Here is a 21,123-nt window from a genome sequence, read left to right as displayed (position 1 = left end):
GTAAGCTTACGGTACGCGTACTAAAAAAAAAAAAGGAAAAAATGTATTGCTAATAAATTTTACATGTTTATTTTATAAAATATATTAAAAAAACATATTATAGAATTTTAAAAATTTAACCATAGTCTTTAAAAAAGGATAGAAAATTAAAATAAAAATATGTAAAAAAAAAATAGAAGAAAAAAAAAAAATTGCATTTAAAAAACCTTGCAAATTCACTGAAAAAACCATGGGTTTCACACACGTTATAGTTAGGAATTAGCATTTAAAAAACCTTAGAAATTCAATGAAAAAACCAAAGGTTTCACACATGTTATAGTTAGCTGGACATTTTACTCGTAAAAAACCAATGAAATTCCCCCGTTATAGTTAGTTCAGCTAACTATAACTCGCGCGCCCGCAATGCACTACTGATGACGTCACATATTACATCACTCATGACATGGTCAGTGACATCACTCATGACATCACTGATGACATCTCAAATGACATCACTGATGACATTATCCTTGTGACAGAGTGGTAGACCTCCTCTCACCCTAATATAACCTTTGATACAAACATTCAAAAATAGACACTAAAATTTTCAAAACAATGGACATACCAATAACAGTTACAACAACCTATTCAGTAATTCTAAGATCCACATACACATCCACTCATCCACCAACAATCCTATACAGTCACTCATACATGTACTCACACATCATATGTACTCATACACCTAAACATCCTGTAACACAATCCCACTCATCCATAGAGTTACTCACCCACATAGTCACTCATGCTAATAAAGAAACAAACATCCATTTACTTGCATATACAGTTATACACACACCAGCACACTTACTTTAACAGAAACTTACACATACTTAGTCTTTTTAACAATCACTTATAGAAACACATACTTATTCATAAAGGAATTCTTCCAATCTCTCACTCTCACATATACTCACTTATAAACAACAATAGTCACATATACTAGTTTAAAACATATGTAGTTACTTATGAAGACACTATTGAGACAGTCATTCACTCACTAACACACCCATGCACACACTCATCCACCCATACAGTCCTGCACACATGCTGTCTTCAACACATACAAACAGTGAGTCACTCATTCATGCATCTATGCACTACGTAATACCCCCCACCGCACCATGAAGACACTCAGACACTCATACTGATACTCAAAAAACCAACTATTAACCTATATAGACACTCATGTAGCTACTCACCAACCCATGCAGCCACTTATATACAAAGTGAGAGACTGATACAGGTATTTACACATTTAAACATTACTCACTAAGCCATGTATTCAAAAAGATACACTTAATCAGTCAGTTATACAATCAATTTTTCAGAAACAAATCATCAATTTAGACACTTATATACTCATTTATTCTTCCATCAACCTTGAGAAAAACATATATAAAACATATTTAATTTTCAGAAAAACACACATTCACTGGATGATGTCATCAGTGATGTCATTTGAGATGTCATCAGTGATGTCATGAGTGATGTCACTGACCATGTCATGAGTGATGTAATATGTGACGTCATCAGTAGTGCATTGCGGGCGCGCGAGTTATAGTTAGCTGAACTAACTATAACGGGGGAATTTCATTGGTTTTTTACGAGTGAAATGTCCAGCTAACTATAACATGTGTGAAACCTTTGGTTTTTTCATTGAATTTCTAAGGTTTTTTAAATGCTAATTCCTAACTATAACGTGTATGAAAACCATGGTTTTTTCAGTGAATATATATATATATATATATATATATATATATATATATACATATATATATATATATATATATATATATATATATACATATATATATGAAGGTCCAGGCATGGAGCACTCACGGGACACATTTAAATGAGCAGTTTTAATGAGCAAATGCATTTCGGCGCAATGCCTTCTTCAGTGCTCAGCTACATTTGCACCGCAGGTGCTGCAAATGTAGCTGAGCACTGAAGAAGGCATTGCGACGAAATGCATTTGCTCATTAAAACTGCTCATTTAAATGTGTCCCGTGAGTGCTCCATGCCTGAGCCTTCGTTTTTTCCGTGACTTCACCCTGCACGTTTTCATGGAAACAGAGGCACCCGTCCAGAGTTCGGCAGATAGGGTGATTTGGAGCTTTAATATATATATATATATATATATATATATATATATATATATATATATATATATATATATATCAAACTCTTACTTTCAAACACTTCTCCAACGAAGTAGGCATGGACTCCTTCAAAGTGCCATAGTGTGTTTATTATTTTAATCCGTTAATACGTGCCAAATGCATTGTCCATGACCAGTTTCGGCCGCAACCATATGGCCTTGATCACATGATGGCGCTGCGGATACTAACGTTCTTTTAACCTCTTATGCCACGTGTGCTGCTCGTTGATGAAAATAGGCAACGGACTTCAATATTATATATTATCACTGCATACATATACTCTTCCTTTTGTATATATTAAGTTCTTAAAACCGCATTGATTGCACATTGAAGAACTGTGTCATTATCTTATATTTCAAAATATATACAATCCAGAGGATAAATACGGCACATGTACGAAGCTTTACTGTTGCAAATATCTACTGTTTAAAACCTCCACAAAGTGCAATGTGCCCATAAAGTGCAACAAATGTGCAAATGTCCTAATTAAGGGAAATCTGGCAGCATCATGCTACATACTTCAAAAATATTACTATACATAGAACCTTAATTATTTCGCTCTCCTTCACTGAAATGCGAATTATTGTACATAAAGGTGACACGTGCAAAAAATGTAAAGGCGTAATCCTAATCTTCAGGATCCTTGACCTGTACATGATCATACCCCATTTACTCTATTCTGAGTTTGCTTTCCTCATATTACAGCATAAATGCATCTTTATTCTTGGATACCTTCCCTCTAACTACCTTGGTAAAATCTATTGCTAATAAATATACAAATCCACACGTGCAACATTCTTAACTAACAATAACATATATTCAATGATCTCGTATGCATGGGTATTGGTCATTGCTCCATTAATTGTTATTAACAATGCAATGCCATCATGATAATTCTCCTTATCTAATTCCGATGCTGTAAGTATTAGTGCATATAGAAAGTGACTTATGCATAAATTACATTCAGAAAACGTACAAAAATAACTAAGATGCAAAATTCATAAAACAATATGATTTTCACTTTTCCAATAAAGGTATACCCAAAGATTAGATGATGAATAACTTTGCCATCAGAAGTATCAAGAGTCACAGTTAAAAGCTTTAAAGTGCTATTTTATAGAAAATTGTGAAGATTCTCACTGGTGTTAAGCCAGTTGGGTAGCTTTGAATCGAGTTCTAAATTGCCTCAATAACTACTCTCTTTCGCCACCACGTCTCAAAATCGGTACTGCCCCTATTACGTAGTATTTGAGATTGCACAAATTGTTATTATGAACCATTTTAAAATGTCGTGCAACAGGATAAAATGGATAAGAGTTTACAGTGGCTCTAAGGTGCTGTAATATCCTATTGTGTACCTGTAATTTCGTACTGCCAATGTATTTGAGGCCGCATTCACACTCTAGAACGTACACTGCATATTCTGTTCTACAAGTATAATGACCCTTAATCTCAACTTGTTTTTCACTGAAAGCAGACTTGTAACTGGTCCCATTAACTCCGAATGTACATGCTCTACAAGAGCTGCATTTAAAAAATCAATGTTTAGGGGACAGCCAATTAGAACTTGTTCTGAGCTCTGGACTGCAGCTAACCAAGGAATCTCTCATCGATGGGGCTCGTCTAAATGTCAGAGTAGGTTTAACAGGAAGGACTTGCCCCAATGTAACATCAGTGAGTAAATTTGGGCCACTGTTTGTTGACTATCGATCTTATTTGTTTCTCCTGTTTACTAAAAGTGGTGATTAGTCTGAAGGTTTTAGGTGCAACTCGGGCCATAGAGTCGAAGCCACTGTCATCATTTGCATTACTTGCGATCTTGAAAAGACTAGAACCCCTGGATATGGCATTGGCCTTCGCTTTGTCATGATTAATTCACTTCAAATATATCCTTGTTTTAAGAATCTGTCTGTAGTCTCCCTTTGACACCTAATTAGGTCTTCCTCAGTACTACAGATTCTACGCACTCTAAGAAATTCCCCATATGGGATACTCTTAATTAGATGCTTTGGATGAAAACTAGTAGCGTGTAGGATTTAGTTTCCTGCTGTCTCCTTTCTATGCAGTTTAGATTGCAATCTCCCTTCCTTGACATATATTTGGACATCCAGGAAATCTATTATTTGACTATTTATCCAAGCTGTGAACTCCAAATTCAGTGTGTTATTATTCATAGTGTCCACAAATAGAGCAGCACTATCCTCTGATCCCCTCCAGACTATAAAAACATAATCTATAAAAGGCCACCAATTCACTACATGGTCGTTCCACACCTGACTGTGGTTTACCTTGAGAACTGGCTCCTCACACCAACCAATGTGCAAGAACGCATAGCTGGGGGAGAAGCAGCTGTGAGAGGAAATCCAATTGGCTTAAGGTTAATGCTTCCTTCTACCTGTTATCTGATATGACCCTGAAAAATTCACTGTTTGGTGGGTTCCTTGGGACAATTTTTTTTATGAACTTCAGGAACACAGGAAAACATTGCAGAAGTGTTACACATTCTGAAGACGTCTGACTTTCATGCATTTCTAAATATATGCATCATCTAAGTTTCCTGGAGTAAATAGCACTGGATAAGTCTTTTACCTGCTCCTGTATAGGGGTGGTCATTTTTAAAATCTGCAGAAAGGTAATACGGAACGATAGGCAATGCCACCCCTTTTTCAACTGTTTCATATTCTCTTGCACAAAACTTAAAAGCATTCTATCTTCATCTGCATTCTCTCGCAGTAAGGAATATGAGAAATGAGGAATATGTGCGGAGGCCAGCCCTGCCTTGGTTCGGACAGTGCAATTCCCTTTTTTTTTTTAATTCAAAAATATTTTGGGGAGTCTTATAAAGAAACAAAAAAGGAAACACTACACATTTGCAATACAGTCATAAGCTGGAGAGTGTTTCATCGCAAATTCAAAAAGTATGTACCATAGTCCAGTGCATGTCGGCAACTTTGGGACAGATATCTTTGAGGGTGATGAGTTATGGGTACTGTGTCCCAAGCAGATATTATTAAACGGCGCATCATATGCCACCCAAGAGAAGAACAAGATCCTGAAAATGAAACATATGCAATTCAGAGATGACTGGAACATAATACTAACCAACAAGTAAAAGAAGTAGAAGTGAAACATACAACTTATCAGAAGAGAGACGGGGAAGGGGTGGAGGTGGGAGCAGGACTAGTGGACTGTATTGTAACAGCAAAGTGCACCATAACCATATATCCCATGGAGTCACACAAGGCCCTTGCTTCCCATCTGGAGCTTTTCAAGTTTTGTTATTCAAGATCCTGCTCTAGAGGAGCCCATATAGATGTTAGTATTAGAATAGATTGAGTACTACTGTATGTACCCCAAGTGTAATAGGCGCCACAAAAATTATGGCGGTTTACATTTCTGCAGGTACTCCTCAAAGCTGTCCCTGAGTTGTCTTGAGCTATGAAACTAATAGAATTTTGATCACATTATGTTGTCTGCATTTCTAGTAGAACAGAGCAGTGATCACCCTTTTCTTTTAAATGATACCATGGAGGTTGACTTTCATTCCATCAATATCACCTTGCCCACCAATGCCTGTAACTGATCAAGGAGTAGCAAGTCAGGAGTAGATGGGGTAGAGAAAATAGTGTGAGAAACAGTACCCAAAGCAATTGCTGGGAAGTCAACTGTAAAGGGTTTCTCAATATCATACAGACGGACAATGCATTTATCTTATTAGTAATTGTATTAAGTTAATTTCAATGGCTGACCCCCGGCAGCTCCTGAAAGCACATTTTACAGCGGATAAGCCTTTGTGGGCTGTTTAGAACCCCATAGGCAGGCACTATACATGGGGTTCCTTGCTGGGGAAGTTGCTTTCAAGGACACTGTAAGTGACCATGGCATTGTACTTACGTTAATGCAATTACCAATAAGGTAGTGGCAGTGACAGACCTCCTACAATCAACTGCTATGGGCTTCCTTTTTTATCCCTGTGGAAGAACCCTAATTCTAATCAACAGGTGTAGGGATCTGGCTCTCTATATAGGGTACTAAAAAGATGTACACAGTGCAGAGAGTCCTGAGCATCCCCAAATGGTATACAGAGGTAGAGGCAGATATTCTAATGCTCTTTTTGTTGTAGTGTGGGCTAGCAGTTAGGCTTATCAGAGCGTAGTGCCAAGCATTTGTTGTACTCCACAGAGGCAATAAATAAGACACACACAAGAATATATCTGAGACAAGTTTGTAAATATAAAGACAATTTTTATGGAATCTTTAAGACCAAGAACACAGTTCTAAGATAAGCACTTTCGGAGTTAAAACTTTTCAAATTTCTGAATATATATCACTTTTAAGCGCAACTACGCACCATAGGAAACAATTGGGAAAAAACAGAAAAATGCATAGAAAATCAGGCAATACCTTCACAAAGTTCACCCTCTTGTTTTTGATTGATGTCGAGACAAGGTCTAAAGTTCCAGCAGGAGAAGTTTGGGAGCACTCTGAATCCAGCGGGAGCAGAGTGCTAAGAGTCTTGAATGCTGGTGCGCAAAGACGATGGAGGGCCAATTGAAAACACACTCATAGGTGGACTTACAGGTAAGTCACAGGGGGCTCCTTCAAGGGAGGATGTTGCAGAGGCTTAGGGACCACGGGAGCACAGCTGGTTAGTCGGTGCCGGGCCAGTGGAGCTGGGTGCAGAGTGAACAGAACGTTGTGCATCTTGAGGTCCTCGCGGTCAGGAGAAGGCAACTTTGAGAGGCAATTTTGGGACAGCAGAGCCACATTCAGGAAATGGGTCTCGGGTGTCTTGATGTCCCTTGATGGGGGTTAAACTTCTGGTGCTTTTGGAGTCCAGCGTGGATGCTTCTAGGTGTTTGCCATTTGGGCTTGTTTCCCTGGGTACTGGTATGTCATGGCTCCGGTAAGTCCTGGTGTCCCCAAACTTGGTAAGGAGACATATCTGACCCTCCAGAGCTGTTGTACCTTTCTTGCTTTGGTGCTGTATCGAGTTTGTCATGGAGCAGATAGTTGACAAACAGGACGTCATGGGATCATGCCTGCGGGGGGAGAGGAGTGATACCTTTACTCCAAGGGAGCTTCTTTGTGATTTCTTGAAGTCTGGATGTGCTCTGGGTTCTTGTAGCCCTTTTAGGTTTCAGGATGACACAGCAGCAGCAATTGTAAGGTCCTGGGAGCAACAGGCAGGGTATGTCACCTTTTTCTTCTGCAGCAGTTTTTCAGTTCTCAAAAAGGGGTTATCTTTGTCCTGCTCTTCTCTTGTCCATCTAATCCGATGTTCAGGTCTCGGTTGCCACCTAAATACTGAATTTAGGGGCGTTACAAGTGGAGACAGGTAGTAGCCAATGTGCTACCTACCTTTAGTGTGTCTAGTGACCACTTCCTGCGGGAACAGGTGACTACCCTAGCCCTGATTTGTTTTTCCACCATCCCAAGATGGTGGAATTTCAGGAGAGGGGTTCACATCGCCTGCCCCACCATAGCAGTGGTGTAGGCTAAGTGGGGAACCTTCTCGTAATCTAACTAATTTTCCCACCTTTCTTCCTACCAAAAGTGGAGCAGGAGAGAGGGTTTTGCTTTCCCCACTATCTGGAGGTTCCTGGGTTGGATTTCAAAGGCAGCATCTCCTTTAAAGCTTCCCGCCCAGGAAGGTCATTCTGTACTGGAGGAGGTGTGAAGCACCCCTGCCCAGAGCATGCTTTGTCTCTGTCCTCTGAGAGTGCTGGCTCTCACCCCATGAGGTCAGAAACATGTCGTCTAGTATTGGCAGGCTGGTGAAAGCAAGTCAGGCACCACACAAGTGCTTGGTACGTTTTCCGGTTTTCCGGGGACCCTCTAAAAGGGTCACCTATGTGAATGTTTTTTTAAATCCATCACTGGCATCAGTGAGGATTTTTTAAAGCAAAATGTTTGGTACCAAACACCTTAGAAATCAGTGAAGCCATCATGGACCTAGAAAACTAGTGTTGACAAGTATCCAGCCCATGCACTCTTCATGGCTTCCCTGTGCACTTACAAGATATCAGAATAAACTGGACATATCTGCTGTTGCTGGTATGCCTTCATATAGGATGCAGTGCACCCTGCCTTAGGGCAAAAGGCCTGCAGTAGGGGTGACTTACCTATATCTTATGCAGTGTATGGGTAGCATGGCATACAGGGCTGTGTGCCACTCTGGATCTTTCTGCACCAAGACATGCAGCCTGCAATGGCAGAGAGCATAGCCTTGGTGGGGGTGGCTGCAAACCCAGAGGACCATGTTCAGTACCCATGCCCTAGGTACCAGGGGTACCATTTACTAGGGACTTAAAGGGATAGCTGAAGTTATGCCAATCGTGGTACAGTGCTTGGCACTGGGTACCTGATTAGCAGGGACCCAATGCACTTACAGTTCAAAATCACATCAGGCAAAAAGTGGGGGCTAACCGTGCAAAAAGTGTCACTTTCCTATAGCAGGTGAAAGATAAAGGTAAAGTCACCCTTCCCCCTTGTTCGTCTATACGTTGCTTTCACTTTGCTTGGGCTCACTGGGCCATTTTTGATCATTTGAGAGTTGACCTTTCAGCTTCTCAACTGGAAGTAACTTACTGGCAGATATAACAGCATAACAAGTCTTTACAATGGTGGCACAAGAAGTACATCTAAAGGTTTTAAATTAGGTGAATTGGGCATGGAGATTGACAGACATTTTTGCTTCCCTTAGCAGGTAGGAATTGACCCCATGTGTGTATACTTGTGGGCTCATAGACCACAAAGGGATCAGCTCCTAAAAAGGGTCATTTTGAGAACACCTCTCAGAAAGAGTTGCTTAGCCTTTCAATGAGACAGCAGATCATTTGAGGCGACTTACTCTGCTTGTAGGACAGGAGTCCCAGATTGAGGGTCAGCCTTTCCCACTCCTTTCTGTGCAGAACGCAAAGGGAGTCAAAGGGACTCTACCGCATCAGTGTCTTTGAAGGGGAGTGAAACAATGATGACGCTGTCAAATTTTTTGATTGGGACACAGAAAGTAGCAGAACAGGGAGGTCATGAGTTGGTTTCTTGTTCCCAATGGCAAATTAATTCACTACTGTGGGGACATGGAGAGTAGGGATCAGTGTCTGGCATTTTTAGAACCTGTTTGAAACCATGAGTAAGTCATTTTAGGTGCTACTCATCAGTGCAGAGGCCTACTACCGTTTCAAATCTGCCACTAGGCCTGGGCTAAATTTCCATTCCGCTTGCGGAAATTGCGATAATTTGACATTTTCCCGTTCCGTGGAGAGCGCGAAAATCTCGAAATTTCCGCATTCCGCAGCTTAGCGATCATTTGTTACTTGCTCGCGCTGTAAAATAATACATTCTCGCGCGCGATCGCCTTACCTGAATCCCCGCGTTCGCCGACAAGTTTTCCTGATCCGGTCGCGTTCTCCACGAGATGTTGGATTGCTGGTAGCCATTTGCGCTGTCTCGCGACAGTTCGCGCCCACAGTAATGTCATTGGTCGCGCGATCACGTCTTTCTTCTCGCGATCATGCACCGCGAGAAGAGTGAAAACAAGATGGCCGCGCCCGCGAGCAACCGCATGGGTAAGTTGGCAAGCCGCGACCACGCAGAAAATACCCCGAACAGTCAGGAAAAAAACGTCTGCATCTTCGTTTCCGCTTGTTTGCGGAGATTTTTAACATTTTCGCGATAATTTGCGAAAGTCACTTTCGCAAATTCCGCCCACCCCTATCTGCCACCGCAAATGGCCTTAGTAGAGCTTTATTTCTCTGTCCCACAGCAGATACAATAAATTGCTTAGTATTTGAGTTAGCTCCTTTCAGTAGAACTAAAGTGTGATCTAAATTGGGCCTATAGCACTCCCATCATAGCCTGCATTTTTGCATGCTCATAGATAGGAGATAATGGAAAAATACCTGTTCAACAATAAAATTACACAAGCCACCCAGTCCTCCAAACAATAAAAGAACACATAATATGTTGCTGTACCTTAGAGGTGCAAAAACAACAAGGTAATGGAAGGAATGCTTTGATTAATCACAGCCACTGGCAAATTCTCTAGGCCGCATTCCAGACCATTGTTATTACTCCAAATGTGCCATTCTAGACAAAGATCTATTTTCTGCAAATCAGTCATGGTTCTGTTCCAACAGGACAAGTCTAACCTGAAGTGCCAGGCCAGGTCCCTTCCAGATGGGAAGGCAAGCAACCCCAGACCAGGTTCGAAGCACTTAGGTCTCATCAGTGAGGTGCTGCTTGAGTGGGCAACAGAACAATGGGTTTGAAATTGAAAAACTCTTTGCTTGGTGTTTCTGTGTACAACCAGGACCAGAATTTATACCCAAATTTGGCTCAAAACACAATCATTTAACACAAGACAAATGGTTCTATATCGCTTTATCATGGTATTAATATCGACCAGTAGAACTATAGATTAATGCTATTTGTCAAGACAAATGAATAAGGAGTTGAGGATAGAAATCCTTTACTTTCCTGTGTATAATTTCCCTGAATATATAGTGATAGTGAAGAACCAGAACCTTTTGGGCCTGGCGGCGCAGGGTACGCCCAAGTCTCCGGAGTTCTCCTGCTCAGCTACACAGAGACACGGGACACTCTGTCGACGTTAGAAGATCAGATTTATTTAGCTGCAGCTAGTACAGTTATCCTAGAAGTACATAAAGTAGGTTCTCAGGAGACTGCCACTTCATTCTGTGGCGCACAGTCTTTTATACCACATAGAAACATATACATTAACAAATTACATTCCCAGAGTATACAAGAAAAGAGCCAATAAGGAAAGTTGGAAAACAGGACAGAACCAATAGGAGAGTTTGGAAAACAAAGTATCAGATGACTCGAAAAGACCTCTCCTCCAACTATGTTTGTCACCCCTCCCTCAAGCTAATTCATTAACAGATTCATAACTAACTTGCAGGTGGCAAGATATGTTTGTGTGTGTTGGAGGACAGTTGTGAAACGAGAGAATGCTAGCAGAAGACAGTGAAGGCCAGACGATAAGATAAGGTCAGGAAAGAATAGTGTGAACCAACAGATAGTTGAGACGGGGATTAGAAAAGCCAGACAGGGATTAGTGTACTTGGCTAGTCCTAACACCAGCTTTGCAAACAGAGGCAGAAAGCGTATTTCGACACCAGGTTGCAGAAAAAGCAGAATAGACTTTGTTCGCCGTGCTGCCTGAGTGATAACAACACAAAATGGCGGCGGAGCACAAAATGGCGGGTCGATTCGATCGCGATCAGAAATCGAAGTTCCTCAATAGTCAGTACGTTTGCAGGTTGGAATTAAAACCACAATATTGTGACATTCAATCAAGGCAAACAGAAAGGACTCCACCTTACCACACAACCATGCAATTACCATAACAAACGTTTTCCCCCTACAATGTTCAATTTGTCTTTGTCCTCCCGTCTTTTATAGGCAAGCTTCTGATAGCAAGCTCACTGAACAAGTTCTCCCTACTGGAACAATCAAAGTTGCTTCAAGAGGAATGAATATGGGGGACAGTTCTCTAGCTGTGAAAGAATAGAGACTCTGCAATGGCCTTAACCTCAACCTAAGAGCAGAACCTAACGACCTGGAAACTAAACTTTAAATACCTGCCTTCAATTAATATCAACATGTAACAAGAGCTGTATTAAGGAATGTCTGACTTTATCATTGCTCTTCTTGCCTGAATAAACACTAAGTTCCCCTTCCAACAATGAACCTGTATCTTCTATCTGTTAGTGATTTGAGGTTGGGGAAAGGTAAGAGGTAATCCTATAAAAAATTAAAAACCCTTAACAAAAAAATTGAAACTCAATGCCCTGATCATTCCCTGCTAATAGTAAAATATTCAATTTGGTGCAACCTCCTCATTTGTAGTAATTCAATATTTTATGAACTTGTACTCAACAATGTGGAATTCCTAGCCTATTGGAGTACCCTTGCACCACTCCCTACATAACTGCACAGTGGAAATGGGTAATATGGCCTGGTAGAAAAACATTATCATTACCTCGGCCATGTACCAGGAGCAAGGAGTTTGTGTTTGAATAGCTTGAGTAAAATGTCATGCACCCCTTATAAGGCTTTGGGAAATGACTGGTTCATGGTGAGATGTGTGGCCAACAAGAACATGATCCATATGTGTGACTCTAATCAAGCAGCAAGGAAAAAGGCTACTGTGGAAGCAATGATGCCTAATATCCATCTGCAGAAAGTGGGCCAATCATCATGGCCAGACGACCCATACTTCTCCCCCACAGGCATGTGCATATCTAAGATGAGGAATTAGTAGTCAAGTTTTATCTGCTGCTTTTATCGATTCTTTAACTTTCCAAATTCTCTCATGCTCACATCAAAGCATTGTTTCATCTTCAAGCAATTGAGGAGAGTAGAAATATTATATACAGGGTCATTTACCTAATTAATTACTTTTAAAGCATTGATTCCTAACTACCACTATTTCGAAAGCTCAATAAGCTGCTTTGATCATGTGACAACACATCTACTGGGTACCAACCTTCTTCTATACCATTCTAGTAGACGTTTAAGGAGTGATCACATCAGAAAGATTTCACAAACACTTTCAATGTCTACACTGAGAAAGAAGTTGGCAATAAGTAATAACAAATCTTGTATCTTAGCAACCAGCTCCCACAGAATATCATGATTGATTGAACTGAAAAGCACCACACTCAGGACGCTTCGCTATCACAACACACTTGTCTAATTGCCATCTCGACGGCCTCCATACTCAAGTTTACCAATGTAGCACCTATGTGTCTGCATGAAATGTTATCAAAGTCTCCATAGGACTCCCAGATATCACTCTCAGATCTCTGTAATTACTATTCCTCAGGTGAAATAGCCCAATACGAAATATATATTCAGCTGCCATGAGCCTTACCTAGTGATAATGTTCCTTAGGATTCTTCACACAATGATTTTTTTGGCATTTGTCTAATCCCTCCAGTTATTCTTGATGGCCTTTTGTTCATGTCACTGATGTCAAGCTGTATGTGGGGAAAAGAATGGGTAAATTATTAGGGGTAAAGAATATTTCACTATGGGATAATAGACGCAAGGCCAATATTAAAATATATTTACAGTCCACATTACAATATATTTACAATAATAATGTTTTGTAAACTCAGGTATACTTATAACTAAATGGTGAAGACTCAATACTCTGTATCGCCCTGGTTCCAGCCTGTTCTTAAGTAATTGAACAATGTAATAAGAGTGTTGTTCTGGAACTCTCGCAGCGCAGGTTTGCTGGCTTCATCGAGGGGGAAAACTCCACTGCCAGAACATACAGGGTGCCAGGAGGCAGTCCCTGTAATTGACAGCAGTTGGGCCCACATCGCGGGGGTACATAGCGCTACTCCTAGTACTTCAGCACAGGGTGCCAATGGCGGGCCCATCCGCGCCTGCCAGTGACCGAAGGAGGCCAGGCTGGTCACCACTTTTGTCTCCTTGGCACTTTGGCTTCCTGGCACTAACGGTAATTATTGTTATTGTTGAGATTGATAGAGATGTTATTTAAGTAAAGACCCTTTTGCATTCAGGACAGAGAGATGGCTGGCCTGTCTTAGAGACACTTGTTGGTGCATTTGATTGTAGAAGTAAGCAGGCTAGTACTTTGTTTGGTAGGACCAGGGGCACACACATCGTAAGGAGGGTGAATGTCAACTGATTGTGTCTTTTTTTATAATTATTTTATAAGTTTATGGTACTAGTGTTGTAAATACTTAACCGTCTTAACTAGAGTAGCTGTGCTAAGAGTCATCTGAAGCTGGTAAAAAGGAAAGGGATTTCCAAAAATGGGGAAAAGGAAGGCAACTGATAAATCGTCGGAAACAGACGGAGTATAAAAACACCCTAGATGTTCAGCAGAAAACTGCTCCCTCAATGAGATCAATGAGCTGATAGAGGAAATAAAGGGCCACTTAGGATCCAAGGATAAGGAAGGACACATGGGGAGGAAGAAGGGGAGTACACGGAACACCCAGAAGAGCATTCTTGAATAAGCTCAAGGAGGATTGCACTACGGGTGAGAGTACTATGACAACCCCCATTACTAACACGTCCCAAGTAGGGATTATAAAAGCTGCACTACCTCTGTTTATCCACGATTCACTAAGAGTCATCCCCCATTTTGGTAACACCTGAAATAGAATGTACCAACCGGTTCAAAGTTTTGGGATCCATGTCTGACTTTGACGCTGACATTGAGGTGCCCTCAGCAGAGTTCATAGCAGACTCAACTGTACAACTAAATGCCCTTAGTGGAGAGATTTAGACATCATGGGTGTGCATGGGAAGATTAGTGAAAACCCTGAATGAGAAAGTGGATAATCTCTCAACCCTGGTTGAAAGCATAAACACCTCACAAATAACAAATAAAGAGATGAACTCCCAGGGGAACTGTAAACAAGTAAACTTCAGAGAGCAGGTGATTATAAGGGAAATATAAGTAGTTGAAATAAATAGGGAATCATAGAGACATGGCACCCAATGTCTGGAAAGAGTTCTCTGGATAATACTGGGATTACTACAAATAAGTAAGGGCCCCTGGGCCACCAGGGTTTTTTTTTTTTTAATATGCTTTGTGTGTCAGTGAGCGACCCCTTGGGCAAGGGTTGCTCCCTTGGGGGGGGGGGGGGGGGCAATGTGTGTAGGGGGCAGATGTGGTAATTAAAAAAAATGTATGTGTGTGCCCACTGGGCAGGGTCGCTCCCATTGGGGAAGCAATATATTTTTGGGGAGCGGCCCCTTCAGCAAGGGTCGCTCCCCTTTGGGAAGCATTTATTTTGGCCTTTTCTGATCCCCTGGATAGGCAGATCGCCCAAATAAACAACTAATTTTATTGTATGCCCACTAGGCCACCTGTGTTTGTTTTAGTGTTGTTGGGAGCGGCCCCTTGGGCAAGGGTCACTCCCCTTTATCGGGTAATTATTGTGGTAGTTTCTGCCCCTTTGGGGGCAGATCGACCATATGTTTTCATGCCCATCTGTCCCCTAGGGGGGCAGAAGCCAGTAGACATCACAGCTTTTTAAATTTTGGTGTTTGGTGTTGGGGAGTGACCCCTTGGGCAAGGGTCGCTCCCCCTTTATGAGGGTGAATTTTTGGCCTGTTTCTGCTCCCTGTGGGGGCAGATTGGCCTTATTCTTTTAGGCCCACCTACCACCTTTGCTTGGCTGGTGGATAGTATGTGGACTAGTTCATTATTTGCATATGTGATTGTAATGTTTTATTTTTCCTTTTTATTCTAGCGTAAATCTTTTGATTCCTGTTTGAGGTTTCGGCAGTGGTTGTTCTGCAGTTTTGCGTAGTTGCATTTTTTTGGTAAGAAAAACTTTTTTTGTTGTATTCACTCCAAATGAGTATTATTGTCATGCATGAATGAATTTTTTTGCAATGGTGTTATAATGGCAGCATATATATGTAGTGTTTTGAGCATGAAATTCTTTGCGATGTGTTTTGCATTCTCTTATGTGTAATTTTCTTTTCTTTTTCTTTTTTAGTGGCATATTGTTTATCCTTACTGTGTCTGTGCAGAGTAGGTGGTGGTGAGTCTAGCTGCTTCTGGCAAGTGAGTGGTATCGTTTTGGAGTATATAGGTCTTTCTGATAGACGCATTTTGTCTATTACTTATTTTTCAAAGTGTTTGTTGTTGTTGACTTGTTTGACAAGTTACCTTTATTAGTAAGGATTATGGCTAGCTGTAGAATGACTGCTCAGCAGGTTGTTGGTATGTTGCTTGAATTTTCCTCTGAGCAGGATTATGAGACTGACAGTGCGTCTGGAGTGCGTGAGGAGGGAGGGGAAGATTCAGGCAGTGAGTTTTCTCTCCACATGGAATCATCGGATGATGAAGATACTCTCAGTGCAGATGAAGGTACTCTCAGTGCGGATGAAGTGCCTGTTTTAGAGGTAGACACTGATGTGCCAATGGTGCAGCAAGAGACATCGGTATTGAAGCCTGAGGCTGCAAGGCTTCCTACTGGAAGTGCTGGACTCTGGGTTGATCCTAACATGGTGCAGCCGGCTTTGCCTGCCTTTAGTGTGGATGCAGGGTGTAGAGTGGATTGAGAAAAGTTTTTGCCTATACAGTTCTTTCAGTTGTTTATGGATGATGTATTTTTGGCTGAGATTGTTGAGCAGACTAATTTGTATTCTGAACAGCTTTTGAGGGACCACAGTGCCACACTTAAGCCCCACTCTAGAGCTACCCGGTGGACTCCCACAAATTTGGATGAGATGAAGAAGTTTTGGGGTTTGACTTTTTTGATGGGCTTGATAAGGAAGCTGTCCATGGCTTCAAATTGGTCTACCAGTCCCTTGATGGCAACGGCCATATTTCCAGCGATTATGACCGGTGATCGGTATTTACTTTTGCTTTGGATGCTGCATTTTGTTGATAATACTTTGGCGTTGGCATGAGATCACCCTGACTGTGACCATCTTTTTAAGATTCGGCCTGTTCTTGATCACTTTGTAGATGGATTTTCAGAGATCTATACTCCAGGGAAAGAAATATCTATTGATGAGTCTTTAGTCCTGTTCAAGGGCCATTTGGTTTTTAGGCAGTACATCCCTAGCAAGAGGGCACGTTATGGAATTAAGCTGTATATGTTGTCTGAGAGTAGGACAGAATATGTTTTGAATTTCCGTGTGTACACTGGTAGGGATTCCACCATTGACCCCCCTGGTTGTCCGTCCACTTTTGGAGTTTCAGAGAAAATTGTGTGGGATCTTGCTAGAGTACTGTTTAACAGAGGCCATCATTTGTACCTTGATAACTTCTACACTGATGTGCAATTGTTTCAGGAATTGTTCAAAGTGGACACTTTTGCTTGTGGCACAATCCGCTCTAACCGTAAAGGTTATCTAAAAGAGCTTGTTTCCCAATAACTTCAGAGAGGGCAGTGCAGTTCCTTGCATAGTGATGAACTACTTGCTGTGAAATTTGTGGACAGGAGGGATGTGTACATGCTGACTACCATCCATGATGAGAGTACTTCACCTGTGGCTGTTTGGGGTCAGTTTGCTGTACGCAAACCGGTGTGCAATTTAGACTACAATAAGCACATGGGTGGTGTTGATAGAGTAGATCAGAGGTGTACATTTGGTACAAAAAGTTGGCCATCCATCTCTTCAATTTAGCAACTTTCAATGCTTTTGTTGTGTACAAGGAGTGTTCTCCTGAGTCAAAGTTGACTTTTCTTCAACTTCAGCAGTCTGTGATAGGAAGCCTTGTTGTTGTGGAACAGGCAAGTGTTCCTAGAGTTCGAGTAGTGGAGGATGTGGCTAGATTGAAGGATCGCAACTTTCCTGATTTAATTCCTCCCACGCCCCAAAAAAAACAATCCCTGTAAGAGATGTGGAGTCTGCTTGCGAAGAGGTGTGCGGAAGGAGAGTCGTATGCACTGTGCCGATTGTCCTTCTAATCCTGGGCTGTGTGTGCCCTCATGTTTCAGATTGTATCACACTAAAAAGAGTTTTTGGGAGCAACTGTGAGTCTAATAGTGTACTGCCTGGTCTGCATGGTTTGATATAGTTGTTCAGTTTCACGTTTGGCAATAGAATGATGTCTTTAGTAGGCCTGGGCGGTAAATTCCGCTCCGTTCGCGGAATTTGCGGAATTTGGGTAATTTCGCGTTACGCGGAGAACGCGAAATTGCCCAAACATCTGCATTCCGCAACTTCGCAAAATTTTTTGCTTGTTCGTGGTCTCAATATGCGTGTTCGCGAGATATTTCACCCCGAGCACGCAAACAGCGATCGCAAACAGGAAAAAAGTATTGCGAACAAGCAATTCCGCGTGTTCGCGGAATTTCTGCGTGTTCGCGGAGATTTTTTACCGTTTCGCGGAGATTTGCATAACGCGATTACGCAAATTCCGCCCACCCCTAGTCTTTAGTCTCTGCTGTTATTTTTGTAGTTATAGTTTGGTATCTAGTTGCAATTGGTTTGTGTTTTCTTTCTTGTTTAAAAAAAATGTATGACAGTGTACGTGGACTGGCGGTTGGCTGGCGGTGTGTGTGGACTGGCGCTTGGCTGGCGGTGTGTGTGGACTGGCGCTTGGCTGGCGGTGAATGGACTGGACTTGGTTGGCAGTGTGCATGGACTGGTGTTTGGCTGGCGGTGTGTGTGGATTGGCGCTTGGCTGGCGGTGTGCGTGGATTGGCGCTTGGCTGGCGGTGTGCGTGGACTGGTGCTTGGCTGGCGGTGAGTGGACTTGCGCTTGGCTGGTGGTGTGCGTGGACGGGCACTTGGCTGGCGGTGTGCATGGACTGGCGCTTGGATGGTGGTGTGCGTGGACTGGTGCTTGGTTGGCGGTGAGTGGGCTGGCTTTTGGCTGGCAGTGTGCGTGGACTGGTGCTTGGCTGGTGGTGAGTTAGCTGGCACTTGGTTGGCGGTGTGGGAATAGTGACTAGCTGCTGGTCACTACACACACTGCTAGTCAAACGCCACTCCACGCAATCCGTGAGCTGGTGTGGTTGCTGTGTCAAGAATGTGAGCGTGTGAAAGTGATGGGCCCTTGAATTGCGCTGTCTGCTGGTGTGAGTGTTGCAATGTGCTGGGCCCCCGGCTGGCGGTGTGAATGGTTTTGTATGTGTCACACGTATGAAAGGTGTATGAATGGCCTGTAAAGAGGTTGGTGCCTTGTCGTGGCTTTATAGCTCACGAGCTGCGAGTCAATGGTTCAGTTTCTCATGCTTTCAATTATTTACAGTTTATTTCTTTTTGGTGAAATCTCTGGTTAATACAAGTATATATACTGAACCATCGCTCACCCTCGTGCCAAATCCAACCAGTATGTATGGCCTGTAAAGCGCTTGGTGCCTTGACGTGGCTTTACAGCTCACGAGCTGCGAATCATTGGTTCCGTTTTTTGTCCTTTCAATTATTGACAGTGCATTTCATTTTTGTGAAATCTCTTGTTAATGAAATGTTATATACTGAACCATCACTCGCCCTCGTGCCAAATCCAACCAGTATGTGTGTGTGCTTGAGGAATAGATGGCTGTGCAGTAATCTTAGTCTATTTTGTCTCTCTGCCAAGCTGTACATTTAATTTAAGAATAACCTAACAACTGTAGTTTTTGTCGTAAACTAAACACCCATGGGAGTGCATGGTGAGGTCTCTCTTGTGGATCCCAACAAGTTATCTTACCCACAATGTGCTGCAAACCTCAAAATGTGTCTGTGACATTTTCCTTGCATTATTTTGCCCAAATTTTCACGCGGCGGAAAGTAACAACAAATTTCCAACCCCCCTGCATTTCTCCAAGTATCCCAATAGAAATGGTTCCTCACTTTTATGGGTGGGCCAAGTACCCGCAGCAGGGAAGGGCCCAAAACCTATTGATGTGACATCAAAATTACCTATCACAAACCAACCTGGTTTTGCAAGGGGGGTCACCTGGGTTTTTGGCCCCATACTCGGCGGCCATCAAGGGAAACCTACCAAACCCACACATTTCTGAAAACTAGACATCCGGCAGCTTCAAGGGAGGTATGGCTTGCGTAGATCCCACAGTGGGAGGCCCAAGTACCCACGACAGGCAAGGGCCCAAAACATTTTTTGATAGGCAATGCTGATGTTGCCTCACTACGTTGCCTGTGGCAGGTACTTGGGCCTCCCACACAAGTGAGGCACCATTTTTATTGGGAGACCTGGGGGAATGCTGGGTGGTGGGAAATATGTGTGTGCCCGGTGATGCCACAACTTTCCAAACAAAAATGTGTGAAAAAAGTGATTTTTTCTGCTAAAATTGAGGTTTGTAGGGGATTCTGGGTAAGGAAACGTTGGGGGATCCACGCAAGCCATACCTCGCTGGAAGCCGCCGGGTATCTAGTTATCAGAAATGTATGGGTTTGGTAGGTTTCCCTAGATGGCCACCGAGTACGGGGCCAAAAGCCCAGGTGACCCCCCTTGCAAAACCAGGTGGTTTTGAGCTAGGCAATTTTGATGTCGCCTCACTACGTTTTGGGCCCTTGCCTGTCGCGGGTACTTGGGCCTCCCACACATGTGAGGCACCGTTTCTATCGGGAGACCTGGGGGAACGCTGGGTGGTGGTAAATTTGTGTGAGCCCGGTGATGCCACAACTTTCCCACACAAAAATGTGTGAAAAAAGTGATTTTTTCAGCTAAAATTGAGGTTTGCAGGGGATTCTGGGTAAGGAACCTTTGGGGGATCCACGCAAGCCATACCTCAATGGAAGCCCCTGGGTGTCTAGTTTTCAGAAATGTGTGGGTTTGGTAGGTTTCCCTAGGTGCCGGCAGAGTTGGGTTCACAAACTACAGCTAGGCACTTTGCCAAAAAAGGGTGATTTTTCACTGTGAAATTGAGGTGTGACCACATTGCGTTTTACGCCGTTTCCAGTCGCGGGCACTAGGCCAACCCACACAAGTGAGGTACCATTTTTCTCGTAGGACTTTGGGGAACACGGGGTGCATGGAAATTTGTGGATCCACGCAGATTCCAGAACTTCCCACCACAGAAAGGTGGGGAAAATGTGGGTTTTTTTACATTTTTTTAGGTTTGCAAGGGATTCTGGGTAACAGACCCTGGTGGGAGGCACTCAAGTCTCCGCATCCTGGATTCCCCTGGGTGTCTAGTTTTCAAAAATGTATAGGTTTGCTAGGTTTCCCTAGGTGCCGGCAGAGCTAGGGTTAAAAAACTACAGCTAGGCACTTTGCCAAAAAAAGAGTCATTTTTCACTGCGAAATTGAGGTGTGACCACGTTGGGTTTTGCGCCGTTTCCCGTCACGGGCACTAGGCCGACCCGCACAAGTGAGGTACCATTTTTCTCGTAGGACTTTGGGGAACGCGGGGCGGGTGGAAATTTGTGGATCCACGCAGATTCCAGAACTTTCCACCACAGAAATGTGGGGAAAATGTGTTTTTTT

The 21,123-nt window shown here is 42.6% G+C and overlaps 1 long non-coding RNA gene across 4 annotated transcripts in view; it reads right to left on the bottom strand.

The window, feature by feature from the left end:
- The window catches only part of LOC146775975 (uncharacterized), a 1,152,826-nt gene that overhangs the window by 264,006 nt on the left and 867,697 nt on the right, over positions 1-21,123 (bottom strand). For all 4 annotated transcript variants that reach the window (XR_014971952.1, XR_014971951.1, XR_014971954.1 and 1 more), the window contains one exon: positions 13,108-13,213. This is a non-coding gene — a long non-coding RNA (uncharacterized LOC146775975). The remainder of the gene's footprint in view (positions 1-13,107; positions 13,214-21,123) is intronic.

The sequence above is a fragment of the Triturus cristatus genome, chromosome 12, assembly GCF_964204655.1.
Source record: "Triturus cristatus chromosome 12, aTriCri1.1, whole genome shotgun sequence".
In the NCBI taxonomy this organism is placed as follows: Eukaryota; Metazoa; Chordata; class Amphibia; order Caudata; family Salamandridae; genus Triturus; species Triturus cristatus.
Note: the sequence above shows the minus strand (reverse complement) of the source record. Positions and strands in the feature narration are given on the sequence as shown.